Source organism: Haliaeetus leucocephalus, unplaced genomic scaffold, assembly GCF_000737465.1.
Source record: "Haliaeetus leucocephalus isolate CR32 unplaced genomic scaffold, Haliaeetus_leucocephalus-4.0 Scaffold262, whole genome shotgun sequence".
Lineage (NCBI taxonomy): Eukaryota > Metazoa > Chordata > Aves > Accipitriformes > Accipitridae > Haliaeetus > Haliaeetus leucocephalus.
In genome coordinates this window covers 11,725,571-11,734,827 of record NW_010972698.1, presented here as the reverse complement: position 1 = coordinate 11,734,827, position 9,257 = coordinate 11,725,571, and the positions used below count along the sequence as shown (strand labels likewise).

Below are 9,257 nucleotides of genomic sequence, written 5' to 3'. Positions count from 1 at the left end.
GCGGGGCCGGGCCGGGCCGGGCCGGGCCGGGCGGTGAGGTGAGGGGAGGTGAGTGAGCGAGCGCGGAGCGGGTTCTGGGCTTCGCTGTGTCCGGGCGGGTCTGCCCCGTCCGGTCCCGTCCCGTCCCGTCCCGGGAGAACTCCCGGTGGGAGCGAGCAGGGCCCGGCTCGGCCTGCTCGCTGCGCCCGTGGCCGGGGCTGGCCGCCGGGTGAGGCCGTGGGTCTTGACGGGTTGGGCCTTGGAGCGCTTCAGCGGGCCGGGGCCGGCGTGCCGCTCCGTGTGTGCGGGTCTCTCCTGCCAGGTCCCCCCCCGTTTGAGAGGAGGAGGGTTGGCCGCGGGTCCCGGCCTCCGCCCGGGGCTTCCTCCTGCCGCCTGTGGGGCCGCAGCGTCGTCCGGATCGCCGGCCGCGGGCCTCGCGGGGCCGAACCAGGTTTCCCTGCTGGCCGCAGAGGGGCGGGGGGGGGCCGTGTCCAGAGACGGCGGTTGAGGAGTTGGCCTCCTGCTCGGTCGGGTCGTCGTAGCGCATCTAAGAGTGACCATATGGGAATCTTCAGAACATCAGGAGAGCTGGTGCTGGTGGTGACATCGCGAGTGCTGTGGTGGCCGTTTGGGTGGCGGGGAAGCTGTTCTGTAAGGTCTGTGCTGGGTGGGAAGTCTCCAGGCTGCCTTTTGGGTTCAACGGTAATTAAAATGTCACAAGGTAGCGCAAGAGGGAGGGAGAAATGACTTGCGCTTAAGGAAATTATTGAACTGACTGACTGTTATGCAGGCTGCTTCTGATGCTCCAGGAGTGGTTGGTTTGCAAAGGGGGGGTGTGCGTGTGTGAAGGTGGCAGCAGCTTCTCACCTGCTGGGTGTAACTGGTTGGGTGTCACTCTCGTGTTCTCTGTCTTCTGAACGCTGGGCCGGCTCAGCCGTGCCCAGCCGTGTAACTCAGCTTGCGCTGGATCCGTTCTGCTGCAGCCAGACTGTATGTAGGAAGCACTGTGAGGTTCGGACATGCTCATACCAGTACCACAGCTACCAGTGGGCTGTAACTCTCCCACAGCCGCACTCTATAAAGATCCTTTGGCTATGATTCATACGCATGTTCATGCATGCATTTATTTGGTTCCCTAAGCACAATACTTAAGCTTCTTTATGTGTTTCTTGCTGTTGTAATTATTTTGCTCATATTTTGGTTGTGTGTGTGTTAACAACAGTGTATATTCAGATCGTGCTGCATAGAAATGCTTTTGTTCTTTAGTGCCACACACACTTAACATGTTACACAAACATGTTAGTCCTTGGATAGGTTACTTGTTAGTCCACACGCTTTCTAGCTCCCCTGTACTTCACTTGCACAGCTACAATAATTAGACACCGCATCTTTCCGGCCTGCAGAACATTGCAGCAGAGCTGTGAGATGATGGATAAAATGCTAAGGCAACCTTGGGTAGGAGTTTGTCCAGCAAACTTGCATTCCTACTCCAGTCTTTCACCTGTCTCCTGCTCTGGAAGCTGACTGGTTGGTTTTTCTGTTCCTTAATGTTTTGTTTGAGGGATTTTTGTAAGATCTAATTAAAAAGACCCCTGCGTTAAGTTGTTGAAAGCTCTGTCTGAGCTACTGTAAGGTCAGGTTTCTTAGTTTAAGGTCATGTTTTTGGTATGGGTGACTTGAGCTCTTAGAAGGGGTGAAGTTCAATCGCCTCCAAGTAATTTCAAAGATAAGGTGTTGCTAGAGAGGCATTCTGTGCACCTTCCAAAGATGGTGTGAGATTTCTTCCCTAATCCCCAACTTTTCTGCTGGCATTCTTCCAGTGCCAACGTGTCCATCCCAGAGTGCTGCCTTCCCACGGCATCCAGCTGCTCTGCTCTCGGCCAAGACAAAGCTGTTCAGGTCCGTGTGCTGGTGCTGCCCCTCTGTGAGTCTCGCATCTGGGGAGCAGCACTCGGCCTTCAGTCCAGTTTTTTGCAGTAGGACGTTCTGATGATACCAGTTGCTGGCTCTGCCAGAGTTTTCTTTGGGACTTCCCTCATTTTTTTCCTCTTTTTTTCTTCTTCCCTTTTTTTTTTCCCCAGTAGGTCTGTGCAGTTAGCCTGACAGGTTTCTTCTCCTAGCCTTTCAAAAACACATTTCTGAAAATGTAAGCTTTTCAGCATTTGTTACGAAGCAGCAGGTATTGCTCTCCGGGCATGCTGTGAGTGAGGTTGGCAGGATGGGGAGGGATGTGACTGATGAGCTGCCTGGGGTTGGGCATGTCCCCTCTGAGCCTGGAGCCGTCTGCTCTGCACCCCAGGCAATGGAGGATGAGCTTCTCGCTCCCCATAAATCCCAGTGTTAGTGCAAAACAATTTCTAGATGTTGTGTCGAGAGGAAAGGTGGTTTGACAGAGCCATGCCAGGATCCTAAGAACTCTGTGGAATATTTAGTAATTTGGCGTGGTGGCTGGAGTGGTTGGTGAGGACTGCTGAGGATTGCCCATAGAGAAGCAACAAGGGTTGAGTGTCTGGGTCTGTGCTGGTGTACACACGTATGTGCATGCACACACTGGTAAGGAATTTTTTTCCTTTGTTTGTTTTGGGTTACAACAGTAAGCAAATGGCATGGCTCATATGTGACTTGATCAAGTCTCTGTGTTTTTGCTGCTGTGGATATGTATTTATCAAAATATGCCATTCTCTTGAAAACACTGCAGATAGCCTTTTGGTATTACTGAATGCTGTGTTTTCGGTCAAATTACAAAGGGACTCTTTGTATCTGTTTTTCTTTCTTTCTTTTTTTTTTTTTTGACAGTGCCCTGCTAGAATAATTAGCTTGTCTGAAGTTAATATTTCTTTTGAGTACAAGCTTCCAGAATCAAGGAAAGTGAGCAGTGTGTCTCTTACCATCAAGGATTACCAGAACTTAATCTTTCTGTGCAAAGGCCAGTAATCTCAGGCATGCAAACAGGGTTTATTTAACTGCACGCCAGCGCTTAAAAGCATTGATATATGAAATCCCTTGCAAATTCAGATGTACTTGCTGCTAATCACTTCTCCACCTGCTCGTCCACCTCCATCCCCTGCATCCCAGAATCTGCCTATCGGTGTCAGTCACTGGAGACTGATGGTGACACGTGCAGCTGCTGTTTGCCAGCTCCAGTCCCAGCCTGTGCTCTTGATGCCTGGGTTGTCACTGCCTGCCCACGGGGGAGCGCGGTAGTAGGTTTACTGTCATTAGGACCCAGCTTGCCTTTTGAGCTCGGAGGCTTGCTTGGAGCTGCGCTGAGCGTGGGAGCTCAACCCTGGACTCTCTTTTAAACAAATAAACAAGCTGGGAGCGGCAGGAGAACTGGCTGAAATACTGAAATATGATCAGCACCTTGCCATGTTTCTTGTGCAGTATGCAGGTAAAGTATGTGTTTTGTGTGCTTTTCTTGAAAGTGCGCTTCTCTGATAATGTCTCGTTAGTGTTGTTAGCATATAGGATTATGTGGAGTTGACAGAAGTAACTATCAAAAGTCTGCTGGTCTCATCAGCGTGCCTAGCCGGCTTCTGATCAAACTGATGATTATAAAGCTTTAACCATGACACTTAAGCTGGGAGTACAGTAGAAAAGAGTGCACAAGCCCAACAGTAGTTTTTGAACCTGGAAACTAGTCTTGGAAAGCAAATGGTTGATATCAAAATGTATCTTCAAAGTCTCGGTGTCTTCTCTCCTTTCCCTTCCTTGCTGTTTTCTTTTCTCTGTGTTTTCTAATTGATTACCGCAGATGCTATGTACTTCAGTTTCTTCTAAAGTGCATTTCTTTAGAGCTTAAGACAAGTACTATGTAATCAGATGGCAGATTGTATCCTGAAATCCAGTTTATTTCTAAATTGCATTTCTAAACATGCAAAAAAGAAAAGGGACCCCTGTTCAGGCTGAGCAAGACTTATTTCATATATCTGCCAATGTTGGCAAAAGGTAAATCCATATTTATAGTAAAGCCTGTGTCAGCCCATTTCTTAAGTTCCTCTTGATGCTGGCTGAGAAAAGTTTGATGAGTGGGCATAAACTACATGGGCTTTTTAAGTGTATCATTAAAATGCTTTTAGGTATGTGAAAGTCTCAGAGTACCCGTTACGAGGTTTTTTTGTCTTTGAGTTACAGGGCAGAGATTTGTGTACCTGCTTCTTATTAACTAGTTGGACGTCAAGAAAACCGAGTATCTGACCGGCAGCAGTGCGAGGTTGCTGTCAAACCGTGTAGTTCCCTTGTCTGGCTCCGGGTGAGCTCGTTTGCGTGCCTCTGAAGTGGTGCTAGGCTTGTGGTCGGAGCTCCTGTTGTCATTTGATTGCACATTAGTAAACCCAGCAGGGAAGATTTTGCAAAAATCTTGAAGTGGAAGCCTTGTTGGGGTGCTGTTTTCCTATACAGTCATAGGAGCCTTGCACAGTGAACTGCACAAACCCACGTTTTGGGTAGAAGTGCTGTCAGCATGTTCAACTCCCGGTAATAGGAATGATCTGTAAAACAGTGCTTTTCAGTTCACGTTGTTGACCATTTCTAATTTCTTTTTTTTTTTTTTTTTTTGCTGGTCATTAAGGCAAATGGCCAAGCTCTGTTAGCAGGAACTAGTGGTTGGAAAATGAAGTCCTGTCCAGGATCTGGCATGGGACCCGGTGAGAGTAGATACTTCCCTTGATTTATGCCTGGAACATTGAGATCTTTCCTGTCTCTATCCAGGCCCTTTCTAAACCTGTGCTGTGAAAGCTACAGCCATATATAGCATCAGCACAGACCCGAATCAATACCTACCCAAAGGATAGGCGGGGCTGTGCATTGCTACTGCTATTTAGGACAGCGGGAAACTGCTGCGTGTTCTCCCATGAGACACAACTCAGCATCTATTTCCAGCAGTGAAGACCACCTACAGCAACCTGCTGCTGCTGTGTGAGAGGACTTGCTGATAGTAATTTTCTGCTCATCTTTAAACATCTTCACTTTTTTTCCCCAATCCATTTTTCTTGTGAGGAATCTTCTAGTCCAAGTTGATTATTTTTTAAAATTATTTTTTATTTTTTAATTTTTAGTCACTGCACTATGGCAGCTCCTGATATCTTGCTCGTAAAAATTCACTTGTCTGAAAATCCCTGGAGGTATATACTGCCTGCACTTGGAGGTAAAGGGCACGCTAATGCCTGTGCCACGTATGGCTCTTTAGAAATGCTGATACTGGTTTGACACTCGCTGAAAACCCTAATTTTTCTCCTTCTCTCCCACTTACCTTTTGCATAGCACTTCACTGCAAATGCAGAAATTTGCTCATTTTTGCCTTTTCTGGCTAGCTTGCTACAGAGCCTCAGTAAAACTGAGTAAAACCCTGAGGCTTGCTCCTGTGCTGTTGGTCCCTTCCTTCCTGAGCAGGCCTACTCAAAATAGCCAAGTATGTTTCATTAAGGTTGTTGCAAAGGAAAAGTGCTTGGGCTCATGCCTCACAGTCGTACTGTCTGATTCTGTCAGATTTTACCCTGCTCTGTGCCCAGGAGAGAAGTTCTTCTGCAGCTTCAGCTTTCTTCTGTGCATGTTCTTTGTATTTGGTGGGATGTGGTTGGAGCTCAAGCTGAACGGCAGTTCAATGAAACAGTAGGAGAGAATCGGTTTTGAAGGTGGCTCTTGTCCATGGCATTTACCAATTGTAGGGTGGAAAATCTGACATAATGAGGGGTTTCTTACTCTAAAGTGCATTGGAAGTCTTCTCTCTGGCTTGGTTTAATTCTTGGAGCAAACTCCGTGCTGCAAGAGAGCAGCAAGCAAGGTGTCTGCTTTTTTTGCTGCTTCCATTGCCCACTTTTCAATACTCCCCTTTTCTTTCGTGGGTCATTTACTTTTTCTCCATCTTGGGGAAGTGAGAACAAAGCTTTCCCAAGATGTTTTGCTTCTCCATCTTGAGTGTGCCATAACGTGCCTGTGTATGGTACCTTGTCCTGTCTTGGGGGGCCCTGGAGACCTGCAGGCAAGGACAAGGCTGCCTGCTCCAAGTTGCATGGGTGCTTCTGCCCAGAGCCTTCCAGCTGGTGGCTGCCAAATACCTTGTTCTTGGCTGTAGGCAGGCTCTTGGGACAGGCAGCTGTGCACAGGGACTTTTACTGGTCACCATAACCACCCTCGCAGAGGTCCAGACCTGTGTTATTGAGTAAATGATAGTTTCTATAGATGAAGGTGACTCAGTGACCATCAGCAGTAGCTCCTGGCTTTCTCTGCTCACAGACCCTGGAGCAAAACAGGACAAAGTGCCTGTGGAAGTAGGTCTTGGGATCCTGGAAGTCCTTGTTGGAGGAGCTACCAGTATCTCTCGTGTGAGTGGGACTAAGAGTAACTGCATCCTTTCTAGTGCTGTTTCTAGACAACACTACCCAGAAAATGCATTCATTTTTGCTTATGGCTTGTGAAAGAGCTGCTCAGTTTCCAGCCTGTGCCTGCAAAGAAAAACATGTTGCAGTTCGTGATCTCATCAACTTCCATTTTTTGCAACTTCTGAATATTTCTGGAATTTGTGGAATTCTAGTCTGAGGCTGTATAAGGACAGTAGCGGGCTTCTCTTCCAGAGCACTTCCATGTGCTCTGCATGCTGTAATGAAGTTGTAAATGCAGAGGGTTAGCTTTAAAACCAAAGAAGTCCTATTTCTACCTTTTGAAGAGGTTTAGGCACTATTGAGGAGTGTATCAAATGAGAAGAGTAGCTCTAAACCAGTTCTTGTGTTGAGGAGTAGCTGGCTTGGAAGAAAAAAGCTGTAAATTGGAATGGAAGTTTCACAGCAAGGGTGCAAACTTTCCTCCTTTCCTCATGCAGTAATGGTAATGTTTTTATACGTGAAGCTTAATTTGAAGCAATTGCATTTTAGCTCTTTAAATCTTGCATCCCAATGCAGGGAATCACAGGAAGGAATCCTTGCTGCCTCAGCACTGCCTCAAAGTGCATCATTGGCCTGTGAGGTATCAGCTGGAAAAAAGGCTATAGGAAAGTCAATCGCTTATTCTGGAAATTTCAGAGCAATATAGTGGTTTTTGGTTTCGTTCATACTCTTGTCCCCTCGTTGTATTGGTGTGGCTGTTTTAGGATTGCTCTGTAAGACACAACTGTTGTTACATGGCTTGAGGTTGAAAACAAACCCAAATCCTCCAGTGGGAACAAAATGAGGGTTTTAACTCTGACCTCTTTGCTGATCTTGGTGTGGCCTCTCAAATAGGATGACCAAAGCCCTGTCTTGATGAGACAGTGAACCTGGATCTGGATTCAGGTGCCTTAATCACACCCTGTGTGGTCACCTTTGAGGATTAATCTGACACCATGAATTTGTACCAGCACAAGAAATGTTGCTGCATTCACGTCTAGGGATCGTGTGTTGCATCTGTTAGAGAGCGTATCTGATTACATTTAATGGAGAGCCCATAAATAATAAATTTTTTGGAAGCAGGCTATCCATAAAGTGGCTGGAGCAAGTCCACAGTCCGTTCTCCCAGAAGTGTCTCTGGTTGTCTTTATGATGCTTTTGCTGGGTTTTGCCCACATCTCTTACAGGTAGTGAATGCATGTTGGTAGTTAGAACTGTATTTGCTGAAGTAACGCTGAGCTGAATGTATCCTTGTCCTTTAGCTAGTCATTGATCTCGGACTGGACTTCACCTGACTTCCCCCAAAAGACACTCCACTGAAATTTAACTTGTATTACTGTCACCCTAGGTAGTTCTGATAACGAGAGTCCCCCACGTTGGGGAGGAATGACCCCATGCACCAGTACGTGCTGGGGACAAACTGCTGGAAAGCAGCTTTGTGGAAAAGGTCTTGAGTGTTCTGGTTCACATCAAGTTGAACATGAACCAAACAATGTAACCTCGTGGCAAAGGAGGTCAGCAGCATCCTGGGCTTCATTAAGTTGAGCATTGGCAGCAGGTTGAGGGATCCTTCCCTTCAACGCTGGTGGGGTCACACCTGAGTGCTGTGTCCAGTTCTGGGCTCCCCAGTACAAGAGAGTCGTGGACGTTCTGAAGTGAGCCCAATGAAGGGTAATTAATGTGGTGAAGGGATTGGAGTATCTCTTAGCGAGGAGAGTCTGAATGAGCTGGGATTGTTTAACTGGGAGAAGAGAAGGCTTGGGGTGGGGGCAGAGGGAGTCTTATATCTTAAAGAAGATGAGGTCAGAGTCTTCTCAGTGGTGCCCAGTGAAATGTCAAAGGGCACACATCAAAATACAGGAAAATTAAACTAAATGTGAGAAATCTTTGCTTGCTGTGAGGGTGGTCAAGCACTGGAATGGGTTGCCATCACTGCCTCTCTCCGCTCCTTTGTGCGTGTGCAGGTGAGCTTTTATCACATAACCTAACAGTTTTAACTCTGCAATAGGCCTTTTCTTGTTGACAGGGAAGATTGGCTTTGAATTAAGTGACTTCAGATTAAAAACCTGTGGGAATGCTTTGATATATACAGGTCTCAATGAAGATCTAGCTCTTATTTCACTGCAGCCTTTTCTGCTGTGACTCTTCCTTTAAAAAAGTCAACTTTGTGGGTGAGCACCCAGTGATTCCTGGCCTGCTGCTCAGCCCAGGACGTTGGCAGGTAACACGAGGTGAACTAAAGTCTCCATGTTCCTTGTTGGGTCGCCACTCATATCCACCTCATCCTCTTGCATGTGATAACTTCATCCTGCTGGTCTTTGGGCACGCACAGCAGCTCCTGTCTGCATTTGGTGTGCTTCTAGAGGTTGGTGCCAGCAGTGCAAACTCATCCCTGTGCTGCAGAGCAGATTTGACAGGTTCTTAGGGCAGCAGTGAAACTTAAGGTGAGGATCAGCCAAGAAGGGCGAGGTTGAGGGGCTGATTTGAGATTTCCTTACTCCATCTCTTCTTAATGACGTATAATGCCTGGAAGAAACTGTGCTGCAGGCTTAGCCTGCTGCTGCTAATCACCCTACTTTGGGAACGACCCTGGGAGCTTTGGGACAGTGTCTGTCCGGTCACAAAGTCAGCAGTCATGTTCCTGTGCCTGTTCAAGAGTGTTTTGCTAGCAATTGCACCAGCGTCCCCTTCCCCTTTGCTCCTTGCCAGCTGTTTCAACAAGCTGTCATGAACAGGTTGACCTTTTGGTGCAGGAGATAACTGGGAGGAGAACTCCCCAGGAATGCTTTTAATGACTTGTCGTGGTTTAACCCCAGCCAGCAACTAAGCACCGTGCAGCCACTCACTCACTTCCCCCCGCCCTGCCTCAGTGGGATGGTGGAGAGAACTGGGGGGGGGGGGGGGGGGACAACTCTGGGG

At 47.6% G+C, this 9,257-nt stretch overlaps 1 protein-coding gene across 3 annotated transcripts in view; it reads left to right on the top strand.

The window, feature by feature from the left end:
- The first annotated feature begins 483 nt into the window (after positions 1-483).
- The window catches only part of ENOX2 (ecto-NOX disulfide-thiol exchanger 2), a 54,811-nt gene continuing 46,037 nt past the window's right edge, over positions 484-9,257 (top strand). For all 3 annotated transcript variants that reach the window (XM_010569118.1, XM_010569120.1, XM_010569119.1), the window contains exon 1: positions 484-635. The gene's annotated coding sequence lies outside the window, so the exon portion shown is untranslated. The remainder of the gene's footprint in view (positions 636-9,257) is intronic.